General features: G+C 38.7%; 1 protein-coding gene across 3 annotated transcripts in view; it reads left to right on the top strand.

Annotated features, from left to right (window-relative positions):
* The first annotated feature begins 9,830 nt into the window (after positions 1–9,830).
* SLC7A2 (solute carrier family 7 member 2) overlaps positions 9,831–26,636 on the top strand; it is a 76,364-nt gene continuing 59,558 nt past the window's right edge. The window contains exon 1 of one of the 3 annotated variants that reach the window (XM_060183444.1): positions 9,831–10,085. The gene's annotated coding sequence lies outside the window, so the exon portion shown is untranslated. The remainder of the gene's footprint in view (positions 10,086–26,636) is intronic. The other 2 variants (XM_060183439.1, XM_007516285.3) reach the window with 2 other exon arrangements.

Raw genomic sequence — 26,636 nt, forward strand, 5'->3', positions numbered from 1 at the left:
ACAAGAGCATGCAGGGAATACCCCCCAACACTTCATCTGTACTATTCCAGTCTTTAGGTCCATGATTATTCAACAACTTGTTTGGCTTTTCAGCCACCAGGTTCCAGATGCCAGCAAGATGCTGACCAGACTTCCCTGGACAGACGACCCCTCCAATGTGTACTGGAGCTCCACTTCCTCAGAGCCTCACCCTACTAGGGAAAGAGAGAGGCAGACTGGGAGTATGGACCGAGCAGTCAACACCTATGTTCAGCGGGGAAACAATTACATAAGCCAGACCTTCCACCCTCTGCAACCCACAACAACCCTGGATCCATACTCCCAGAGAGATAGAGAATGGGAAGGCTATCAGGGGAGGGGATGGGATATGGAGATCGGGTTATGGGAATTGTGCGGAATTGTACCCCTCATATTCTATGGTTTTGTTGATGTCTCCTTTCTTAAATTAAAAAAAAAAGGGCAACAAAAGGGAAAATAAATAAATAAATAAAAAGAAAGTTCATTTAAAAAAAAATAGACAGCAAAAAGACTCTCATGCCTGAGGCTCCAAAGTCCCAGGTTCAATCCCCTGCACCACTATAAACCAGAGCTGAGAAGTGCTCTGGGCAGGGGAAGGGAATTTAAACGTGGTTGGAGAAAAGAGTGATTCAAAAATTCAGTCCCAAGAATTCCATAGTTTTCAAGTAGGAAAAAAGTTATAAGTAGGATGAAAAACAAAGAACTGTGAAAACCAAGGGGATTAGTACAATTTCAAGAAAGAAAGGAGAGAATTTGAAGCAGATGATAACAGAGGAAAGTTCATTGGCATGCTTAAGAAGATGTCTCTGACCTGGTTTAGAGCACATGTTATAAAGTACAGGGACCTGAGTTCAAGTCCCAGGTCCCCACCTGTAGGGAGAAAGCTTTGTGAGTGGTGAAACTAGGCTACGTCTGTCTCTCTGACTTTCTCCCTCTCTTTCACCCCTTTCCCTCTCAATTTCTGGCTATCTATCCAATAAACAAATAAAAATTAAAAGAAAATTTAAAAAAATGTCTCTGAAACAAATTAAAACCTTTGCCAAGGTTGAAAGAAAAAAGATTGTATCGTGAATCCTCTTGTGGGGCTCTACAGGACATTGCTCTCAATGTAGAACAGTGGTAGAAATTGCCCCACGCTCTGAATGGAGGCTGGGTCCACATACTCTGCCACTTGAGGAAGATTGGTCCTGAAATGAGTGCAGCCTAGAATGTTCCTAGCTATGACCATGGTATGTGAGCTCAGACGTATAGGGATGCAGAGGTTGCTCAGCCTCCTGTGCTAACTATGAATAGACATGGGTCCTAAGTCAGCTCGATGGGGTTTACAGTTAATGACATTTATATCCTTTCCCCAAATTTGGGAGCTTCCCTCTGCCCTGATCCAGCTTTCTGCTCCTATCCTCAACTCTGACAACATCTTCCCAGACAATACTCCTAAACCACCTGCATGTTAGCTGTTGGGCACAGCCATAGCATAATTAAGTTACAGGCCCCTTGGAATATGCCTAAAACAGACTTCCTAGCTCCTTCCAACATGAAGACCCAAAACTTCATCTGCTATACCTTTTGTTTCCTGATTATTAAACACTTCATTCTGCTTTATATCTTAATAATTTTCAGCCACTAATTTGCAGATGTTACCATGATGCCAACCTGACTTCCCTGGGTAGATGACCTCAACAATGTGTCCTGGAACCTCACCTCTCCATAGCCCTCCCCTTCTAGGGAAAGATAGAAACAGTCTGGGGGTATGGATCAATCTGTCAACACTTATGTCCAGCAGAGAAGCAATGACAGAAGCCAGACCTCCCACCTTCTGCACCCCATAAAGATCTTTGGTCCATACTCCCAGAGGGATAAGAAATAGGGAAACTTCCAATGAAGGGGATGGGATCTAAAACTCTAGTAGTGGCAACTGTATAGAATTGTACCCCTCTTATTCCACTATCTTGCCAATCATTATTAAATCACTGATAAAAAATAAAATAAAAAGAGAAGATTGTAGTTTAGTTGAGCTCTTTTCAAACCCATTTTCAGTCCTTGAGCAACAGGTTAACTGAAGATTTTTTAACATAAAAAGTTGACATTTTCTAGTAGATACAGTCCCAAGCAGTAATCCTGACTGAAGGAAAAATAACCCAACACTGAATGGGGGGAGTTGTGGGTGATTCTTGATTAACAGCCAATGAAAAGAAAACCCAGAAATAAGCCAAGTGACAAGATGTAGGGAAACTCAGAAAGAGAGAGAACTCTGCAGGACTAAAAACCATTGCAAAACAGTTATTTGGCTCTAGTTATAAAATAAGTAGAAAAATAAAAATTTAAAAGATAATTTGTTGCAGTTTCCAGAACAATCATCTCCTTAATTAACACCTCTTCTCAACTGAATATGAAGGTGGCCATTGCCTTTCGTCAATAGCAATAGCTGTGTCTCAGCAGCTCATGTTTGATAGAGGAAAGGTTATCCTGAAAAGAACCTGCCCCTGTTGAATGAAGTGAGGATCAAACCTATAGCAAATAATGTCATACTCAATGGTTAGAAACTGAAAACTTTTGCTCTTTGGTCAAGAATAAGCCAAAGATGTCCGATTAGTATTCAACAAAGTCTTGGAAGGTCTAGCCATAATAATTAGGCAAGAAATGAAATAAGAGAACCAAATTAGAAAAGAAGTATAACCATCACTGTTTTAGATAACATGATAGTATATATAGAAAATTCAAAAGAATCCATAATAAAACCCTTGGAAATTATTAGGCTCTTAGCAAAGTGACAAGCTATAAAATTAATATACAAAAATTGATTGCATTCCTCTATACAAGTAGTAAACTAGATGAGCAATGAAGAAAGCAATTCCACTTACAATAGGTTCAAAATAAGTTAGATCTCTAGGAATACATCTAACAAACGAGGTAAAAAGATTATACATAGAAAAATATGAGTCATTATTATGAAAGAAAACATAATGAAAGAAAAGTTATCCCATGCTTATAGATTGGAAGAATTGACATCATTAAGATCAACAACTTATAAAAAGCAATATACAGATTCAATGTACCCTTACCAAAATCTCAATGAACCTCTTTAAGGGATATAATAAATTCCACAAAAATTTACTTGGCACCTCAGAAGAGAGAAAAAGAACAAAGAATGGAAGCATCATGTTTCCTGATGTACAACTATCTTACAGGGCTGTAGTAATCAAAACTGCTTGGTCCTGGTACAAAAGTAGACACTCAGACGAATGTGATAGAATTGAGATTCCAGAAACAAGACCTCACAACATGGATAGGCAATTTACAACAAAGGAGTTCAGAACCTTAAATGGAGAAAGGAGAGCCTTTTTAATAAGCAGTGTTGGGAAAATTGAGTGGTTATATGCAAAAGGATGAAACAGGACCACCACATGTCACTGTACACAAAACTCATCTCCAGATGTATCAAAATTTATATTTTATATTGGAAACCATAAAATGCATAAATGAAAACATCTACACAACATTACATGATGTCTGCCCTGGAATTGTCTTTGGAGACTCAAGTTCATAATAAAATGAAAAGTTATCCCATGCTTATGGATTGGAAGAACTGACATCATTAAGATCAACAACTTATTAAAAACAATATACAGATTCAGTGTAACCCTATCAAAATCTCAAAATACTCTTTGAAGAATATAACAAATGTAACAAAGATTTACTTGGAACCACAGAAGATCCCAAATCACAAAAGCAATTCTGAGGGAAAAAAAAAAAAAAAAAAAGAATGGAAGCTTCATTTAGCAAGGAGAACAAAAACAAAAACAAACAAACAAAAACCAATGGTATTACATCAAAGAAAAAAGTTCCTGCACAACAAAAGAACCAAGAGCAAAACAGAAAGCCATCAACTTTTGTATGGCAAAAGATATCATATACCATACATCAGGCAGATAATATAGAAAGAACTCAGAAAAAAAAAATCATTAAAAATGGAGAGGGGGAATGAACAGACTCATCACCAAAAAAAAAAGATATTCAGATTGCCAGAAGCCATATGAAAATGCTCAGTCATTAATTATCAGATAAATGCAAATCAAGACAACAGAGAGATACCACCTTGCCTCTCTGAAAATGCCCTACATCCAAAAAGACAGAAATAAATGCTGAGAAGGGTGTGGAGAGAAGAGAACACTTTATATGAATAGTGGGGATATAAATTCATCAACTTCCAATGAAAAATGCAGATTCCTCAAAACATTAATAATGTACTTAACTAGGGCTGGGCGGTAGCAACAGGTTAAGTGCACATGGTGTGAAGCACAAGGACTCACATCAGGATCCCAGTAGGAGCCCCTGATTCCCACCTGCAAGGGGGGTCGCTTCACAAGAGGTGAAGCAGGTCTGCAGGTGTCTTTCTCTCCTGGCCCCCTCTGTCTTTCCCTCTTCTCTTGATTTTTCTCTGTCCTATCCAACAACAACAACAGCAATGGCAACAAAAACAAGAAGAACAAGGGCAATAAAAAGGACAACAAAATGGGAAAAATGGCCTCCAAGAGCAGTGGATTCATAGTGCAGGCACTGAACCCCAGCAATAACATTGGAGGCAGGAAAAAAAAAATGTACTTAACCATATGATTTGGCAATTCCTTTCCTAGGCATCTATCCTAGAACACAAAGACACTTATCTGAAGAGAGGTATGTAAAACTATGTTTATAGCAGGGCTACTCGCAATAGCCAAAATTTGGAAACAACCCAAGTGTCTAAGAACATAGTAGTTAAGGAAGTTGTATATTTATACACAATTGAGTATTACATAATCGTAAGGAAAGATGAAATCTTCTCTTTTATTTCAAAATGGGTAAAACTGCAAGAAATCGTACTAAGTGAAACAAGCCAGGAAGACATGTATGTATATTGGATAATCTCACTCATAAATGGAACCTAAAAAACAAAGGATTAGTAGATAGTGAAGCCACAGTGGAGTGTAGTCTATCTCATTAGAAAATTCAGTCGGGGGAGTCGGGCGGTAGCGCAGTGGGTTAAGCACACGTGGCGTAAAGCACAAGGACCCCCGCAAGGACAGGCGTAAGGATCCAGGTTCGAGCCCCCCAGCTCCCCACCTGCAGGTGAGTCGCTCCACAGGTGGTGAAGCAGGTCAGCAGGTGTCTTTCTCTCACCTTCTCTGTCTTCCCCTCTGCTCTCCATTTCTCTCTGTTCTAACAACAACGACGTCAATAACAATAATAATAACTACAACAACAATAAAAAGACAACAAAGGGCAACAAAAGGGAAAATAAATAAAAATAAAAAAAGAAAAATTAATCGGAGTAAAAAAAATGGGCTTGTAAAGGGGGTTGGGTTCTAGTGACCTGTGGTGAAAGAGAAGGATGGTTTGGTGGAGGGTAAGGTATAACAATATTTATTATGTTGAAATGTACCCTGTAATAACAACACCACTGTGAAATCAACTTTTCCTCAATAAAGTGATATTGAAGTTGAAAAAAAGAAGATAATTTGTCATTGTGAGGACTTGAGTTTTTCCTGCAATTGTTTTCTGAATATTTCATTACTTATCTTAATAGAAGAGTATATATGCAAATTATCCAAATGCTTTTAATTTTTAATTTATTTTTTTAAAAAAAGAGTGGAGAACAACAATGAACTAAAATAAAAGTTCTTGACCTGACCTGAACTCGGACCATTTCTTTTTCTCTTTCAAACCTATTTAATTATCATATAAGCATTCATATCAGATATCTAACTATTTGGGAAAATGGGAATTTTAGCTTTTTTTGCTGAAGTAGACTGGACATAATAGGACAACAAACTGAACTATTGAGAACCAACTCACTGAGACTTGACAAAGTAAGCTCCTATTGATGAACATGAGATCTACTTGAGTTATACAGGATGCAGGGTGTGGAGTATATTACGCTACAAAAGTCCCTTGAAATTCCCTATAATTTCACAAATGTCTAAGAGGTCAGATGAGCACCAATATTTCTGTTTAGGAAACAATGTGGGTTATATTCTGCTAAAAATGACTAAGTTGCTTTTCTTTTTCACTCCTGAGGAAGTTGGCAGAAGAAAGTGAAAAGTTACTGTGAATGTCTAGACAAGATGAGGTAAGAGGAGGTAAGTGAAAGATTACTCAACTGGGAAGAAGATACTAATTCCCATCTAAGTAATAGGAATACAGCAGTGCAGAAAAATGCAAATTAAGTCAAAATCCTTTAATCTATTTCAAATATTTTATTTCTAAAATTTTAATTTTTATTTCACTGCTGTCTCAAAGTCCATCTTGAAGATTCCTACTAGGTTTGTAAACATTCTGTTCTTTTTCAGACTAATTCTGAAAGTTAACATATAGCCAAAGATACGATTCAAGAATCACAGGATTCAAGAATCACGGTTAATAGTTTAAAAAAAAAAAGAAAAGAAAAGTCAAAAACTGATCTATCAAAACATCTATCAAACATTGCACAAGATTTATTTTAGAATAGAATAATATTCACACACATAGACTCAGAATGTTTTCATCTTAGTATCAAAATCAGATGGGCAGATTAGTAGCTATTCAAAAAAAAAAAAAAACACCTGGTATTCTAACTAAATTGCAGTTTCTAAATGTCAGATAATTAGTCTCCCAAATCATGTGCTTATTAGTTTAACCCAAATCACTGACCCTTCAGGATGGTTATGTAAAAATATGTACTTGAATAATCTTTTAAATTTATTTAAAAAAATTATCCTCTAGTTGAAAAAGCCTAGGTTCTTCTTCTTCTAGCGTTTGCCCTTCTTCTGCAGCCAGTCAACGCGTCAGGTTGAGCCTGATGTAAAGTTTCGAGACCTCCTTTGAATCTGGAGAGGTGGCAGTCGTTGACTATGTGGGTCATAGTCTGTCTGTAGCCACAGGGGCAGTTCGGGTCGTCTCTGGCTCCCCAGCAATGGAACATAGCGGCGCACCAGCCATGAGGTCATAGCGATTGAGGAGGGCCCAATCATAACGTGCTAGGTCAAAGCCGGGTTGACGCTTGCAGGGGTCTGTGATGAGGTGTTTGTTCTTTACCTCAGCTGACTGCCAACTCTGTTTCCAAGAGTCTGGAACAGAGAAGTTCAGTATAGGCATAGGGGACCAGATTGGGTGACGAGACGTCAAGCGTTGGACAGGGTGGGCGAAGATATCTGCGTATATTGGCAGGTCCTGTCAAGCGTAGACGTGGGAAATGAACTTAGATGATGCCGCATCCCGACGAATATCTGGCGGGGCGATGTTGCTAAGAACTGGCAGCCATGGAACCGGGGTGGAAGGGATGGTTCCAGAAATTATCCTCATGGAGGAATATAATTTGGAATCGACCAAGTGGACATGGGGGCTACGGAACCATACTGGGGCACAGTATTCTGCAGTGGAATAGCATAATGCCAGAGATGATGATCGTAGTGTGAAAGTGCTCGCGCCCATGAGGAGCTGGCCAGTCTTGCAATGATGTTATTCCTCGCGCCCACCTTTGCTGCAGTTTTTATGAGATGTTTGTGAAATGACAGAGTGCGATCGAGAGTAACGCCAAGATAGACTGGCTGGGCTTCATGCCGGATTCTCGTATCACCAAGCTGCACATTAAGCTCACGCGAGGCCGAGGCATGGTGTAGATGGAAAACAGATGATACCGTTTTTTCAGGCCCTTAAGCAACAAATCATGTTTACTCAATGCTTGTCCCATAATTGCGTCGCTCTTTCTTACCTCAAAATGGATCAATCTCACTGACGGGCAAATCTGCGACGATAACCACGCCTTTCGAGATTTGAATGAATTTGTTACCAGGGTCAATTTCATTAGTAGTTGCATAAAGGAAGTGTTTTATACTGGAAAAAATAAGTTTAAATTGAAAAATATCTCTACTACTTAAGATATTTACTCAAGCAGATAATACACAGTGCTATTTAAATCTCCGGCTTTTTAATAGTGTCCATGCAAGGCTTCAAGAAATACAAAAACTTGGGGTCTGGTGGTAGCAGAGCTGATTAAGCGCAAATGGCATGAAGCACAAGGACCGGAGAAAGGACCCAGGTCGAGGGCTCCCCACTTTCAGGGGTGTCGCTTCACAAGTGGTGAAGCTGGTCTGCAGACTCCCCCTCTCTGTCTTCCCTTCCTCTCTCTATTTTTCTCTGTCCTATCCAACAACAATGACATCAATAACATCATTAATAATAATAACCACAAAGATAATAAAAACAAAATCAAGGGCAACAAAAGGGGAAAAATAGCCACCAGGAGCAGCGGATTCGTGGTGCAGGCACCGAGCCCCAGCAATAACCCTGGAGGAAAAAAAAAAAAAAGAAATGAACTAAAAAAATTAAATTAAAAAAAAAGAAATACGAAAATTTAAGAAATGGTCACTGAGCATATGCAATTTACCGTTTCTAGAGTAATGTCCCTTGCTTTTAATCAGTACAAACACATTAACTTAAAGAATTTATGGATAATTTTTGAACCATCACATCAAAATATGTAATAAGTAATACAACAATGTGAATATTCAATAGTATTTTGCCAAAGTTAACAGTGTTACTGGTAGACGAACAAAGTAATGCCTACCACTATAGTAAGCAAAATACGATAGGTCTTTCTGTCAAACATAAATAATATAAACCATTGTTTAATTCACTGTCGCTGTTTTGTTTCATTTTGGATTAAAATTAACAGAGTTGCACATTATATTTTTAATCTTATCAGAGACTCCTAAATTAAACAATAGCACAGTATGAAAAACCTTGATTGTGTAACTTCTGGTTTTACTCTCTTTGAAATAGCAAAATGTCATTTTCTTATCCCACCCCAGAGTGGTCATGACTATTGGTATTATTGTATTTTCGAAATAGTAACTTTTTTCCTTCTTTGTTTTTGTTTTATCAGAGCTCTGCTCAGCTCTGATTCAAGGAACTGAACCTGGACCTTAGAGCTTCCGTCATGAGTCTTCTGTGTAAACCACTGTGCAATTTCCCCAGTTAAACTACGCATTAAAAAAAAAAAAAAAAGCCCCACCTGTAGGGGAGTCGCTTCACAAGCGGTGAAGCAGGTCTGAAGGTGTCTTTCTCTCCCCCTCTCTGTCTTTCCCTCCTCTCTCCATTTCTCTCTGTCCTATACAACATCAATAACGACAACAATAATAACTATAACAATAAAACAATGGCAACAAAAGGGAATAAGTAAATATTAAAACATTTTTTTAAAAAAAGGATTTGAAAAAAAATGATTTTGTTGTTGTTTCTTTGTTGTTTTTTTGTTTGCTTGCTTGTTTTTTGTTTTTTTGTTTGCTTGCTTGTTTTTTGTTTTTTTGTTTGTTTTTTACCAAAGCACTGCTCAGGTCTGCTTATGGTGGTGTAGAAAACTGAACCTGAGACCATGAAGCCTCAAGCATGAGAGTCTGTTTGCATACCCATGATGCTATCTCCCCAGCTTTAAAAACAGACAAACAAAAAGATTGGTTTTACTGATAAGTTTTTCTCAGAATGACAAGCAGCTCACGGGACGAAAACCCCATTTGGAAGAACTATACTTAGAAGTTTCTGAAATGACCCGAGATTGGGCGCTCCAGGGAAAGAATGCAGCCACTGCCCCTGTTCCCTGTACAACCGGTCTCCTCCCGCCCGCGAGCCCCGAGTTGGCTGTTCTTGCGCGCCCACCGCCCAGCCACCGGCAAGAATAGGTTCAATGTGCCCGCGCTTCCGACTGCGGGAGAGCCTGCTGCGGTCGTGCGCCGCCTGTCCAGAGGACCCGTCAGCGCCGCAGAGACCCGCCGGGCTAGGGACAGGCGGGCGGGGCCGCGCGTGTCGAGAGCGCGCCTGAGGGGAGGAGGCGGTGTGGTCTTGCCCCGCGCCCCGCCCCGCCCCCGGCGCGGCTACACAGAGCTGCGCCCACGTGCCCAGCCCGCCTTCAGCAGCGCGGCGGCCCAGGCGCTCCTCTCGGCTCAGACTAGCGAGGCAGCCGCAGCTTCTCCAGCTTCCTCGGTCCCAGGACCCTGACGCGCTTGAGCCACTCGCCAGCCACCACCCCTTTGCCGCGGCCCTACCGCTGCCACCCAGTAAGTTGCTGAGTATCCAGTCGCGCCCAGGGGCCGCAGGCAAGGGGCTGCCTGGGTACCGGGGTTGGAGGGAGGGTTGAAGCTGAGGCTGACACTGAGGCTGAGGCGGGGGCGCAGAGGGCCGCGTCCAGCTGCGCGCAGCTGCCCAGAGGCCGCGCTCCAGTGATTCAGGCGGAGTCTCCTGGCCGCGGGAGGGACACCCGCCATGGACCCTCGTCCCGAGGTTTGGGGACCGCCTGGCATCTGGGTTCGAGTCGGAGGCACCAATCTCGGGAACTGGAAGGCGGCCTGGCACGGCCACTCCGAAAGGGAAGGGGGGTTGCTGGCTACTTTGTTAGGTCTTGGTTAGTCCCGGACACCCCCTCGGGAAGGGCAGAGTGGATCCCTCAGCCTCCTCCCCACCCCGTTCTACACACTTGAGTCCCTGGAGTCGCCTTTTACTCCCTAGAGGTGGTTGGTGTAAATTTAGAACCTTCTTGGAGTTTTGGAAGACACTTCTCACGCTAGACCTGTTGAAGACTTAATAGGACAGGTAAAACGACCCAATGTGATGTTCGCTTTTGGAAGTTTTAAAGTGAACTGGGTACGGTTTTAAGATCATTTCATATGTGCTACACTCGTTTAAACTTATTTCATCCAGCCTAGAACTTTAATAACCTCAGTGTCATTCTTAGGAAATCACCTAGCCCATCACTCTGGAGTATCTCTTCCTTCAGAGAACCTTGCAACTTTCATTTACACCTATATTCAGTCTATGGACTAGCGAATTCAGTCGATACCTCATAGAGGCAGTTAAAAGAAGTACACTCAATAAGAGTTATAGCCATGTAAGCCTTTGCAAGTGGAAACAGTACCTAGATTTCAGAAGTAAAACTGTTCAACTTGTTACATTTTTTAACATTTCTGCAGTATTGTCTAAACATTTAGGTGGCATGGCTCATTTAGGAATGGTAGTAAGATCTGTTTCATTATTTGTACAGGAACAAATGAGGGGGGAATAACAGATTTTATTCACACAGCTATCTGAGCGACATGCTCACTGAATGCTAGAGGAGGTTGGGAGGTTAGGCTGAAGGGGATTGCTGGAATTTGGAGAATTATGTGGCTTCAGATTTGATACTTCTCTCCTGCCTGAACCAACATCACTACTCCCCCCCCCACCCCATTATCTCATTAGGAAATTGCAATTGCTGTTTTCTTCTAGGGATGTATAGGGCAAGAATATTCAAATTCTGTGGATTTGCTTTTTCCCCTTCTGTGGTAGACCTTAAAAATTAAATACTGAACATTATTTTTTCTTTTAACTGAACCATTGTTGTACATAAAATGATTTCTCAGTGCAGAACATATGTATTTTTTAATTTCCTTCAAAAGTTGTTATTCTGAGTTGACTATGGAAAAATCACATTGCTAGGGATTTTTAAAGTTTGCTCCTCTTATCCTTACTTAGTTTTCATGCTGTGCCTTGATTATGGAATGCCATTTACCTTAAAGTAGTTTAATCTTTTAGAGCTTGCCATGGCCTTGAGAGCAAAGCAGAGATTCTTGGCCTCTTTGCAGAGAATCTTTGGCCTACTTTGCTCTTAAGCAAAGCCTTTTTGAGTCCAAATTCTTTAATCATTTTCAGTTAGGAGGCTGTAATGGAGAACAGAAGCTGAGAGGGGAACATGGTAACTGGAGTTTAGAAACTATGATAGTACTCTAGAGGTTTTAATGTTGTATTTCCACATATTTTATCATTGAACATATCTGAGGAATTTTAATATTCATTTTTCTGATTTTCCATTACAAATCTTTTTCCTTTGTAGAATGAGAGGGAGTACCTACTACCTATTTTATATGTCTCATCTTTTGTTCCTTTCTCATGCGTCCTTACTTAAGTTAATACTGTAATATTGTTTCACCTGGTTATTTTGACCAGACCTGGAGCCCTCACTTTTGTTTCTTTCCTGTTTTGTTTTGTTTTTTGCCTCCAGGGTAATCGCTGGTGCTGGCACTAGGAATCCATCACACCCTGTGGCCATTTTTTCCTTTTTCCTTTTATTTTTATTTATTCAACAAGAAGGGGAGAAGTTGAGAAGGGAGGCGGAGATAGACAACTGCAGACCTGCTTCACCAATCTTGAAGCATCTCCTCTGCTGGGTTGGCTTGGGGGCTCAAACCTGGGTCCTAGTGCAGGGCCTTGTGCATAGTGGTCCTTGACCATTTCTTTTCTATTTTGCCTTACTTTTTTCAAAGATTTATTTTATTTTATTTATTCCCTTTTGTTGCCCTTGTTGTTTTATTGTTGTAGATATTATTGTTGTTGTTATTGATGTCGTTGTTGGATAGGACAGAGAGAAATGGAGGGGGAAGGGAGACAGAAGGGGAAAGATAGACACCTGCAGACCTGTTTCACCGCTTGTGAAGCGATTCCTTTGCAGGTGGAGAGCCGGGGGTTGGAACTGGGATCCTTGCCGGTCCTTGCGCTTTGCGCCACGTGAGCTTAACCAGCTGCGCTACTGTCCGACTCCCCAAAGAGGTTTTACCTTCTTTGCTTACTATTCTGTTTTGCCTACTTTCTGTTACATTTGCTTGTTGTCCCTTGAATCCTTATCTGTCAACCTGTATATGAAGTTTTAAAGTTTTAGTTTGCCACTAGGGTTCTCTCTGGGGTTCCGTGCCTATACAGTAAATCCTCCACTCCCAGTGGCCACTTCCCCTCACCCTTTCTTATAGAAACAGAAACAGAAAGGGAGAGAGGAGAGACACCTGCAGTACTTCTCAGCTGCTCATAAAACTCGCCTTCCAGATAGGGACTAGACGTTTGAACACAGGTTCTTTTGTATGGTTATGTGTGTTCTCTATGACCTAACCCCCTGAAATATATTTTTAAAGATTTATTTTATTTATTATATATGGGAGTTCCCCATGAAAGAGAGAGAGAGAGAAGCCAGAGCATCACCATGTATCATGAGGTGGGTGTGATCAAACAGGGAATCTCAGGTATGCTCTACCAGTTGAGCCATCTCCCTAATTGCAGATGTTGTTTTACCGTTCAGAGCTATCTAGCTACTGGTTTTATCTCGATGTCCTTCCGTGACTGACTATGATAACAATATCTTGAAAACAGGTTGTGTTGTAACTTTTAAAATTGTGTCTCCAAATGTGATATAAACACACTTAAGGGCTGATTTACAAACTACTTACTGCATATTAAACATGCAGGACAAAAGCAAAATTTGTAGCTGAATATATTTATCAATGTTCACACATGAGTAATGTGTCCTTCATTTGATTGTTTTGCATCCAGTTGATACTGAAAAACTTAGTTAATAGGAAGATATCAATTTGGCGATCCATGTATCTAAACAGCTCTACAAATCTAAATGGTTAACTCACTTCTAAACCTATAATTTAAATATTCATAAGTCTTGGTTAAAAAGGGGGGGGGGGACCAGGTGGTGGCACACCTAGTTGAGTGCACATTACAATGCACAAGGACCCAGGTTCAAGTCCCTGTCCCTACCTGCAGGGGGAAAGCTTCACGAGTGGTGAAGCAGGGCTGCAGGTGTCTCTGTCTCTTTCTCACTCTATCACCTCCCAATTTTTTTGTCTCTATCCAGTAGTAAATAAATTAATTAAATAAATAAAATATAGTTTTTTTTTAAAGGCACATATGCTTGGGACTTGTTTCTTCTTCTTCTTCTTCTTCTTCTTCTTCTTCTTCTTCTTCTTCTTCTTCTTCTTCTTCTTCTTCTTCTAGCGTTTGCCCTTCTTCCATAGCCAGTCAACAGCGTCAAGTTGAGCCTGATGTAAAGTTTCGAGACCTCCTTTGAATCTGGAGAGGTGGTAGTCGTTGACTATGTGGGTCATAGTTTGTCTGTAGCCGCAGGGGCAGTTCGGGTCGTCTCTGGCTCCCCAGCGGGACTTGTTTAATTGGTAGGAACAAATTTGCCCTGGCTCTACTTCTAGATCCTTTTACTTGCTCTCCTTGCTGCTGTTTTGGAAATATTGTCTATGGTTATGGGAATGTTGTAGATGCCATTGGTAGAACTAAACAGTTGATCAAGATCTCTCTAGCTAAATGAAGATAATCAGAGCATGACTGGTCTATTCATTTTTCTTATCCAACTCAAGTAGCATAACTGTTACATATTAATTAGTAAAAGCAAGTAGTATTATGCTTTGTTATAGACTCTTAAACTTTAAATGCTTAAGAAAATGACATATTTTACTTTTAATCTTTTAATTAGTACAATTAGTATTGATTAAAGATTTGAATTAATGTGGCTCTAGTTTGAAAGGCTGGGTTAAATATGTGAGTCACATCTTTTCTGTCCTTATTTTGACTTTTACTTTGGATCTCTCAAAGAAATCTGTAGGTGTTTCTTCTGGGAATGTTTGGACATGGTATGTTGTTAAAAATCTTGGAGTTTCTTACATTCAAGATTGAATATCAAAGTAGAATGTTGTATGTGACAATTTAGTGGTGAAGATTCTACATACTTTTTTCTCTCTATCCTCTTACCCCCCCCCCCCAAAAAAAAAGAGAAAGAGAGAGAAAAAGGGAAAAGGAATGAAAGAAAGAAAAGGAAATTAAGGATAAAACTCACACTTGCATATCCATTCTCTTTCCGCATGTTAATACCTCTTTCCAGAACTTATACCTAATTTGAGATTCATCACTGAGGTGCATGATGTAAGAACATTATATAACTTTTCTCTAGGAGTTAAAAAAGACATGTTTTATTCATTCTTGGAATATTTTATGAACAATATGCAACAAAGAATTTTTGTGTCCTTTGTTGATTCTTGTTATTTTTCCTGCTGTTGTGGGGATTTTCTTTTCTTTCCTTAGCTCATTTCAGTTCGGGGCTTCTAAATCTTCATATGACTATATCCAACACAATGTTTATGCTATCAAAACCCACTTCATTCTAGCAGAGACTTTGTGATAAGTGAATAGGTCTTTCTCAACAATATTGTTATTAAGATACACTTATTTTTTACTTTTGTCCTACCTGGTTTTGGTCATATTTTGACATAAGTGCATGTTCCTATATAGGCAGAAAGATATTGGATAATTTTCTACTATGACCTTAATTAGAAGATACAGATTGGTTGGTTCTTTCCTTGGTTCTCTGTTAATGTATCTCATATCTAGCTGTCATCTTGCTAAGTGATAATGCTGATAGTCCCTGGTGAAATTACCTGTAACTGTATATTTAACTGTCAGAAAATAATAGTTTCTGTATTCTTATTTTTTATTCCTTTACTATTAACTAAGTGTAGATTTTTAGAATGCAATTCACATTCTACTGTAAAAAAATATCACACTGAACTTCTAGAACTCGAAATACAATTGGGTGGTGTGGATAAGAAATCATATCTATTTTACAAATGAAGTACATTTTTTAAAACATAAAAAATTATTTTTATTGGGGAGGGGGAGGTTAATCATTTACAGTAGAGTTATTGGCACATGAATACAACTTGTCATCTCCCTGAGAAAGGTGTCAGCAGACCAGTATAGCTCTCTGACTAATTTCTCTTCTGCTAGATCCAGAGCCTATAAGGTGCAAAGAATAAGTATCTTGGACCCTATTCTGTGAATATGTAACTACTCAATAAAAGACTTTTTAAGTACACATACAATAGGAGGAAATTGATAAAGCTGGGCGGGGGTAGATAGCATAATGGTTATGCAAAGAGATTCTCCTGCCTGAGGCTGCAAAGTCCCAGGTTCAGTCTCCGGCACCACCAGAACCCGGAGCGGAGCAGTGCGCTGGTTGAAAAAAAAAAAAAAGGGAACTGATAAAGCCTTCGTTTATTTTGCTTTAAAGGTGTATTTCATGTGTGAGAGAGGAGCGCTACAGGGAATAAACCAGGAACCTCACACTGGCTAGTCCTGTACCCATTTTACTTAGCAACCTCCCCAGATGAATAAAACCACCATCTGCATGACATTAAAAGCTGAAGGAGAGAGAACAGTCTACACTTTGAAAAAGTATGCAGTGTGTCCCAGATATAGATTAAAGGTTCACTTGGTTTGAAGTATCAACATTATCGTTGCATTTAAAACATTACCACTTCTCCAGTGGTGAAATTTGTGTCACTTGGAATTCAGTTCTGGCTCTCCACTTACTGTATTCATCAATCTTCGCATTTGGGAAAACAGTGATACTTACTAATAATTTGGAAAAACTGTCCATCAGCTATTTAATTTAACTTTATTTATCTATTTAGTTTATATTTTTCTGAAAACACTGCTCATCTCTGACTTATGGTGGTGCTAGGGATTGAACCTGGTACCTTTGGTGCCTCAGACATTGAAGTCTTTCTTGTATAATCATTATGCTATTTCCCTAGCCCTGTCAGTCAGTTTTTAGCCTTTCTAGAAAGTTAGGGTAGTACGCTGAAAATTCAGACTTGTTCAGTATAATCTTAAAGGAAAGTTAAGATACATTAGAAGAGATTTCAGTTAGAAATCTTGAATAAAGTCACCTACAAAAGTGCAATCCAGTTAAGAGAATGAAATGGTCTAATTTCTCACTCTAATAATTGAGTCACTACATTGGCAAACTTAATTACATTTACACCAACTTGAGGAATTTAAAACCTAGAAAGGGCAGGTAGGCAGAATAACTCAGTAGGTGGAGCACAGGGCTTGCATGCCTGCAATTTTTTGTTTCATTTTTTTTCTTTTTATTTCTTTGTACAAGAATGGTGCTCTGGCTTCTCTCTCTTTTGTGAAACTACTACATATGAAATAAGTAATGAATCTTAAAAAAATAATAATGAAACTCCCAGTGTGTGTTGTCAAGACTGGAAGAGGTCTCCAACCATCACTTTTGGAACTGTTGATATTTCTCTCACAGGATATCCTCTGAAGACCAGAAAAATAGTCTCTAGCTGCCTTTAGTGTAGGTTCAGACTTGACTTATACCTTGGAATGCACAAAGGGCTTATAAAAAATGGTGAGAACTGAAGACATATGTGTCTGTTCAAGTAAGAGAGCGATGATTCTTTTGTTAGAATGAAATAATGTTCAATTAGTGTACTAATATTGAGGCTATAGAAAAAAAGAGTTTTAAAAATAAGTTTCATAACCAAAAATATATTTACTGTAGGTTTCATTTCCCATGAGATGTATCTTTTTTATTGTACAAGGAAAGGTTTTCATGAGGATAAGTTCTCGAAACCAGCGTCTTAACTTCCAAATCAGGTTTTATAAATACTAGACTTTAGTATGAGCAGAGAATTTTATTCATAATTTGCAGCACTGCTTTCATGCCATTATTGGTTCATAAGTATGATTTGTTTTAGATTATTAGACTGAGTGGTGGATATTTACTGTGTTATATTTAAAAATATATAAAAGTTTACACAAATTTTCATAAATAAATTAATAACTTTTTTTTTACACAATTGTCTATCAAGTGTCTATGTTTTTCCTTTAGGAAGAGAAAATTAATAGTAAAATTTCCTCTTCCAGAATGATGGCTTTCTTTAAATAGTACTTAAATATTTTTCCCCTGAAATTCATTTGATAAACATTTTCATAATGTTCTTGGAGTCTTCAGGCAAAGAGTTCCTAATATTTCTTCATGGTACTTTTAGTTCATAAACTGTCTCCAACTTGCTTAGGTATTTGTGTTGATAACAATACAGATGAAAACTGATAATTTATATCATCTTAGGCATAAATATTTCTTGAAAAAAGGTTATGCTCAGAAAAATTCAAAAACCTTTATCTGGTAACCTACATAGAGGACTCACCTGGTAGAACACATTTTTCATGCCTAAGACCCCATGTTCAGCCCTATGCTAGAGCAGTTCTCTGTTTCCTTTCATCTTGCTCATAAAATACACAAATGAATTTCAAAACCTGTCTGCTTTAATTATCATATAAAACAACATGATTTTATTTTATTTTATTTTCAGTTCTTAAGTGGATTGTTTTGTTCTATTGTAATTCGAGCAGTTGTTTGGAAAACATTTTTGTGAAACTTGGAAGGAGACTGGGGTGAGTTTTGACACTCTGTCTTGAGGAATCTTTAACACTGTAAAGTATTTTGGAATTTAGCTTTGTTCCAGATTAGCCTATGTAAGCAAAGAATAGGAATAACTATGTAAATTGATAATGCTGTTTCATCCCTTAGATTTGGTCAGTTCCATTAATCTGGACTTTCAAGAATTGATAGAAAAATCATAAAATTCATGGAAGCCCAAACCTACTAATAATTCATTTTGTTTGTCACTGCAGAATGAGTCTATTCAATTTTTCAGTGGGTCTCAGTTTGGAATAAATAAATGAGCATCAGTCAGCTAGCACTGTGCCCCCATTTGTGAGGATATGCTCAGTGGCAAAGAGATATTCCTGTGGATTACAGTGTGGTTTCTACATAGTGAAGAGTTATTTCCCTACCTAATCCTCACACAAGCATGATACTGCCAAGGGACCTGTGGGCCTAATTTTAACACACACAGATGAGAGAGAGAGTGAGGTAAAAATCAACCTCTACTTCTCTATCATCCATAGAGCTTCCGTGTGCTGTTCATGGTGCTCCCGCATGGTGCTCCCGCATGGTGCTGGGGCATGAAGCCAAGTAAGTACATGATAAGGTACACGCTATGCCTTGTGTATATGTCCCGACTTCCTTTTTGACTTTTCAGTTTGTTTCTTTATTAACATATTTAGAGATATTAAAGTTTATATTCTTTTTATTAGAATCATGTTACTATTTGCAACTCCAGGTCCATGCTGTTTGAACAGTCTTTGAAATTTGACTGTGTAATTCCTTTTAAAAATATTTATTTATTAGTGGTAGAGAGGAGAGAGAATCATAAGATTACTCTAGTACATGTGATTCTAGGACCGAACTCAGGACCTCATGGTTATAAGTCTAGTGAGTTAGTCACTGTGTCAGCTCTTAGGCCACATAACTATGTAACTCTTAAGTGAGGAACTAAGAAAATTTGGGTTGAAAAACGAAAAGTTGCACCAACATACAATCTTCTGATGAAGGGATTCATGACATGTTTTACAAATTTTTGATCTGCTGCATTTGAACTAGTCTAAGTAGACCTCTGATATTCAGAGAAGGAGCTCCATCACTCTAGTACGCTATTCTCATTATATTTTTATCTCAGTAGGAGGAAGAAGAAACACACACACACACACACACACACACACACACACATATATATAGCCCCCTCCCCACTGCTTGGATGATGTTGTATAAGATATCTGGGGAGTTCAGAACTCCTTGAATTCTAACCAAGGTTGGACAGCTTGGGTTTCAGCAACTCAGGATTAAAAACCCTGCAGTACAGAATCTTTTTCAACCCCTAGGGAAGAAATTTACAGTATAGTCCTTTGGGGTAGGAAAGGACCTTCTTGGTTATAGTCTTTTGCTGATGTGAGATTGCTTGTGTCCCCCAGGGAGGGACTGGGCACTGGCTCAGAGGTGAGTATGACCATGGGGAAGGAGATGAGTTTAAAAGCTAAGACAAGACAGTGTTGGTCATTCCCATTTGGGCCATGATGAAACAGTTCCTTGAACTCAAAGAAACACTTAAAAATTATTTTAAATATTTGTATTTATTTGTTATTGGATAGAGAGAGAAATTGAGAGGGGAGGGGAAGATAGAGAGGGGAAGAGACAGAGAGACACTCGCAGCCCTGCTTCACCACTCGAGAAGCTTCCCTCTTGCAGGTGGAGACCAGGGGCTTGAACCTAGGATCTTGTGCACGGTAGTGTGAGAGCTTAACCAAGTGCGCCACCACCTGGTCCCCAAAGTCAAAATACTGACTTTAGTATTTTTCTAGCTTTGTTACTTTTCTTCCTGCAAATTCTCAGATTCAAGTTTCTTTATCTATGGACCAAGAAATAAATCTGATTCTAGTTTAGCAGAGGCCATTTACTTCAGTATTTGTAAATATACACATGAATGGGAAGGGGAAAAAATGTTCCCTCTTCCATTATCTAAAATCAGAGCATATTCAGAGTGAAATTTGAGACCCAACTTTATTGGCTCAGTGTCATTCTAATGTGGATCTTTTAGCAGTCTTTGGGACTTTGGGAACCTAGAGTTAAATAAACTAAGAAGTTCATCAGAAAGAGCAAGACAAGCATCACCTGAAGCTTTTCCTTTTACTTGTTATGTCTATTTAGTAAATACTATGCTTAATGAATAACTGACAAAATGAGGAATTTTGAAGTTGACATCTCTGCTATAGTCCTTTTATAGACTTGTTCTATAAGTGGTTAAGGTTGTTAGTATTTTATTGTGAAAAGTCATCTACTAAATGTGTACACTGATTGTGTAGGTGGAGTAAGAACTGTGTATGCAATATTCATGAAAATAGCACAAAGGGCATTTACATACCACAGAGAAACAGCAGTGGGTGTTGATAAAATTTGTAGTACTAGAGAGCTTTGAAAACATTCTGGACTGACTCTTGTTTCAAACTCTCCTAAAACTTCAGAGTTGCTTTTTAATTCTGTGACAATATATGGATAAGCCTCGGTATCCTTAACTATGTTTCAGAGAGAGAGAGAGAGAGAGAGACTGTTGTAATCCTTGGTTTTATATTCCAAACTAAAATCTTTTAAAAATAGTTTATTCTTTTTTTTTTTTTTTTGGATAGAGGCAGAAACTAAGAGTGAACACTCTCACCACTCATGAAGTATTCCCCCTGCAAATGGGGACTAAGGGCTTAAACCCTTGTGCATTCTAACATTTAGCTCTACCAGGTGTGCACCCTCCAAACTAAAATCTTACCAATACATTGTAAATTGTCTTATGGATAATTTTGGTAGATTTTCTTGCTGGACAGTGAAAACAAATATGGTTCACTGTTCCTATGACAGAAAGCCACACACCATCACTCCGGTTTTTGTAAGAAAAAAAGACTATTGGAGTTAGAGTACAGTGGAAGAGGATCAATATTTCCTTCCGCATTATTTTATTTTAGAGGATATTGGATTGACCTTCTCGTGGTGCATCCCGTGAGTACCCATTCATTGGGGAAACTGACGATCCTTCCTAGCCGACTGAATCCACATGGATCCCAGTCACTTTCAAAGCCAGCAACAAGCAGCTCCTGACAGCTTTCAACCTGACCTGTTGACTGGCTATGGAAGAAGGGCAAACACTAGAAGAAGAAGAAGAGGATATTTATGCAAGAGGAAGGAAGAAATGAAAATTTCTGTTTTGTCAATTTCTTAAAAACAGAAATTGCATTTCAGGATATGTTAGATGGGGTATTTCCTCCTCATATGAGATCTGAAACTGCTGTTTACTCTGAAGGTACAACGAAAGTAGGATCAGGATGGATGTGTGTATGATTGTGTGTGTTTGTGTGTCAGTTTTTGCTTCTTATACTTTTTTGCATATTCTATTTTAACATTTAACTGCTCCTTGCAAAATTATTCCTGCAAATTAAATTCTCAGTATTAATTTTTGCCTGGCCCAACTCATCAGTTTCAGTGTTTCTCTTCCCCCCACCTTTTATTATTTTATTTCTTTATTGGGGAATTAGTGTTTTACATTCAACAATAAAAATAATAGTTTATACATGCATAACATTTCCCAGTTTTCCATATAACAACATAACCCCCACTAGGTCCTCTGTCATCCTTTTTGGATCTGTATTTTCCCTACCGACCCACCCCAGAGTCTTTTACTTTGATGTAATACGCCAATTCCGGTTCAGGTTCTACTTGTGTTTTCTTTTCTGATCTTGTTTTTCAACTTCTGCCTGAGAGTGAGATCATCCCATATTCATCCTTCTTTTTCTGACTTATTTCACGTAACATGAATTTTTCAAGGTCCATCCAAGATTGGCTGAAAACGGTGAAGTCACCATTTTTTACAGCTGAGTAGTATTCTATTGTGTATATATATCACAACTTGCTCAGCCGCTCATCTGTTGTTGGGCACCTGGGTTGCTTCCAGGTTTTGGCTATTACAAATTGTGCTGCTAAGAACATATGTGGACACAGATCTTTTTGGATGGGTGTGTTGGGTTCCTTAGGATATATCCCCAGGAGAGGAATTGCAGGATCATAGGGTAGATCCATTTCTGAGAGTTCTCCAGACTGTTCTCCACAGAGGTTGGACCAATTTGCATTCCCACCAGCAATGTAGGAGGGTTCCTTTGACCCCACAACCTCTCCAGCATTTGCTGCTATACCTTTTCTGATGTATGACATTCTCACAGGAGTGAAGTGATATCTCATTGTTGTCTTTATTTGCATTTCTCTGACAGTCAGAGACCTGGAGCATTTTTTCATGTGTTTTTCAGCCTTTTGGGTCTCCTCTGTGGTGAATATTCTGTTCATGTCCTCCCCCCATTTTTTGATGGGGTTATTTGTTGGCTTGTTGTTGAGATTTGCAAGTTCTTTATATATTCTGGTCATTAGCCTCTTGTCTGATGTATGGCATGTAAAGATCTTCACCCATTCTGTGAGGGGTCTCTTGGTTTGGGTAGTAGTTTCTTTAGCTGTGCAGAAGCTTTTTAATTTGATGTAGTCCCATAGGTTTATGCTTTGTCAAAGATTAGATGTCCATAGGTGTGGGGGCTTACTTCTGGGCTCTCAATTCTATTCCACTGGTCAGTATGTCTATTCATGTTCCAGTACCAGGCAGTTTTGATGACAATATACCTATAATACAATTTGACATCTGGGAGGGTGATGCCTCCAGTTCTGTTCTTTCTTCTCAAGACTGTTTTGGCAATTCTAGGTCTTTTCTGGTTCCAGATAAACATTTGTAGCATTTGTTCTATTCTCCAAAAAAATGTGGCTGGGATCTTGATGGGGATAGCATTAAATTTGTAGATGGCTCTGGGTAGTATATTCATTTTGATGATGTTGATTCTTCCAACCCATGAACATGGAATATCTTTCCACTTCTTTGTGTCTTTTTCAATTTCCTTGAGTAGTGATTCATAATTTTCAGTATACAAGTCTTTCACTGCTTTGATTAGGTTTACTCCTAGATATGTTATTGTTTTTGTTGCTATAGAAAAAGGAATTGATTTCGGGATTTCAGCTTCTTCTAACTTAGTGTTTGCATAGAGGAATGCCACTGACTTTTGAATGTTAATTTTGTACCCTGACACCTTACTGTATTGCCTGATGATTTCCAAAAGATAATTGCTGGATTTCTTAGGTTTTTCTATGTATATTATCATGTCATCTGTAAATAGGGAGACTTTGACTTCTTCTCTTCCAATCTGTATGCCTTTAATTACTTGCTCCTGCCTGATTGCTTTGACAAGAACTTCTAACACTGTCTTGAATAATAATGGTGATATTGCGCATCCCTGTCTATTACCTGATCTGAGGGGAAATGCTTCTAGTTTTTCACTATTGAGTATGATGTTGGCTGTAGGTTTGCTATATATAGACTCCACTATCTTCAGGAATTTTCCATCTATTCCCATTTTTTGTAGTGTTTTGATCATAAAGGATGTTGTATTTTGTCAAAGGCTTTCTCTGCATATTGATACAACCATGTAGTTTTTGGTTTTGCTTTTGTTGATGTGGTGGATCACGTCAATTGATTTACGTATATTAAACCAATCTTACATGCCAAGGATAAACCCCACTTGGTCATGCTGAACAATCTTTTTAATATACTGCTGTATCTGGTTGGCTAGAATTTTGTTCAATATTTTAGCATCTATGTTCATCAAAGATAATGGTCTGTAGTTTTCTTTTTTGGTTGTGTCCATGTCTGCTTTTGGTATCAAAGTGATGTTGGCTTCATAGAAGCTGGCAGGGAGTATTTCAGTGTCTTCAATCTTCTGGAAGACTTTTAAAAGTAGAGGTATTAGTTCTTCTTTAAAGGTTTTATAGAATTCACTTGTAAAACCATCTGGTCTAGGACTTTTATTTTTGGGAAGATTTTTGATAACTGTTTCAATTTCATTAGCTGTGATGGGCCTGTTCATGTTATCTACTTTCTCTTTACTTAGTTTTGGAAGTTGGTAGGTATCTAGGAAATTGTCCATTTCTTCCAGGTTCTCTAGCTTGGTGGCATATAGTTGTTCATAGAAGCCTCGCATGATATGCTGAATTTCTGTGGTGTCTGTTGTGATATATCCTCTTTCATTTAGTATCCGATTTATTTGGGTCTTCTCCCTTTTTTGTTTTGTGAGACTGGCTAAAGGTTTCTCGATTTTGTTCACTCTTTCGAAGAACCAACATTTACTTTCGTTGATCTTTTGTATGTTTTTTTTATTTTCAGTGTTATTGATTTCAGCCCTAACTTTAGTGATTTCTGTCCTTCTGTTTGCTTTAGGGTTCCTTTATTCTTCTTCTAGGTCTTTAAGATGTGCAATCAGGCTGTTTATTTGTGCTTTTTCTTGTTTCCTAATGTGTGCTTGTATGGCTATGAACTGCCCTCTCAGTACTGCCTTAGCTGTGTCCCAAATATTTTGATAGCTTGTGTCTTCATTTTCATTGACCTCTCGAAACATTTTGATTTCTTCCTTGATTTCCTCTTTGACCCAGTGTACTGTTGAGCTTCCACATTTTGGGACTATTCTTAATCTTTTGTTCATTGTTAAGTGTTAGTTTAATTCCACTGTGGTCTGAGAAGATGCTTGGGGTGATTTCAGTGCTCTTGAATTGGCTGATGCTGTCTTTGTGGCCTAACATATGGTCTGTCCTTGAGAATGACCCATGTGGACTTGAGGAAAATGTGTATTCCAGTTTCTTGGGATGAATGACTCTGAAAATTTCCAATAGTTCTAGTTTATCTATCTCTTCATTTAGCGCCCTTATGTCTTTATTGATTTTCTGCCTCGATGATCTGTCAAGTTGAGAGAGTGGGGTGCTGAAGTCCCCTACTATGACTGTGTTGCTGTTAATATATTGCTGTAGCTCTTTCAGTAGACGTTTGATGTATTTAGATGGCTTCTCATTGGGTACATAGATGTTAATAGTTGTTTGACTGATCCTCTGAGTATTAGGTAGTGTCCATTCCTATCTCTTTTAATCTTATCTATTTTAAAGTCTATCATGTCAGATATGAGAATAGCTTTTCCTGACCTTTTTTGTGGGCCATTGGCCTGTATGATAGTTTTCCATCCTTTCACTTTGAGTCTGTGTTTGTGTTGTTGAGTTAGGTGGGTTTCTTGTAGACAGCATATTGTTGGGTTGTGTTTTCTCATCCATCTTCCTACTCTGTGTCTTTTAATAGGTGAATTCAGGCCATTGACATTTATTGATATCAAAGATTGAAGATATTTTAACACCATTCTTGTAGATTTTTAGAGTATTCTGATATATGGCATATTTATGGTGGTCTGATTGTTTATAGGAGACCTTTCAGAACTTCTTTCAGGGCAGGCTTGGTGATAGTTGGTTCTTTCAACTGTTGCTTGTCTGAGAAGGTTTTTATGCCTCCATCTAGTCTGAATGACAGTCTAGCAGGATACAGTATTCTTGGTTGAAAGCCTTTCTCATTGAACACTCGATAGATATCTTGCCATTCTCTTCTGGCCTGTAGTGTTTATGTGGAGAAGTTTGCTGCTAATCTTACGGGTTTTCCTCTGTAGGTGACTCTTTGTTTTTCTCTTGCAGCCTTCAGGATCCTTTCTTTATCCTATTCCTTTTCATTCTAAATATGATGTGTCTTGGTGTCATTAAGTCTGGGTTAATTCTGTTTGGGTTCCTCTGGGCTTCTTGAATCTTTATGTCTTTAATGTTGTCTAGACTAGAGAAGTTTTCAGCTATTATGGCTTGAAGAATGTTTTCTTCATCTTCCTCTCTTTATTCCTTTGGTAAGCCAATAATGTGTACATTGTTTCTTTTGAAGTCTTCTGTCTCTGTTATTGTTTTCAGTTTCTCTTAATCTCTTTTTGAGATCTCTTACTTCTTTTTTAGTTGTCTCTAATTCATCCTCAATCTTGCTAATTCAGTCTTCAGTCTTCATTGATTCTATTCTCTTTCCCCTCTACTACTGGGCTAGCTTCGCAGGCCGGAGAGAGAGACAACCAGAGACTCATGGCTGAGTGGTACACAGTTCAGTTTTCATTGATATGGAACGCAGCGTAATCTAAGCTGTCTCTAATCACAATCCTGTCCTTATATATACTCGCAAAGTAGGGTGGAAACAGGATGTGACATAGAGAGGATGGAGAGAAAAAAGACTGGTGGAAATCAGGGTGTACTAGGAGAGGGGGCGGAACAAAAAGACATCATGAACCATTGGGGATTAAATCAATGCCCTGCAGGCAGGGCGGTGCTTAGTTATTAGTGGTTATGTAAATAGAATACAGTGTTAAGCACGGGGATTAAACCAGTGAAACAGAAGAGGTTTTAGAAGCAGAATTAGAAGCATACCAACACTCTACTCTTTTCTGAAGTTCATCTATTTTGTTATTCTGTTCTGATACTGTTTTAGCTTGTTCAGCTAGTTGTGTTCTTAGCTCAGCTATTTCAGCTTTCTGCTCTCTAATAACCTTGAGATGAGTGTTTTCTCCCAGGTCTCATTTGTTGTATCTGTATTTCTGATGACAATTCTTTCAAACTCTTTACTCACTCCTAT

Source organism: Erinaceus europaeus, chromosome 2 (assembly GCF_950295315.1).
Source record: "Erinaceus europaeus chromosome 2, mEriEur2.1, whole genome shotgun sequence".
Classification (NCBI taxonomy): Eukaryota; Metazoa; Chordata; class Mammalia; order Eulipotyphla; family Erinaceidae; genus Erinaceus; species Erinaceus europaeus.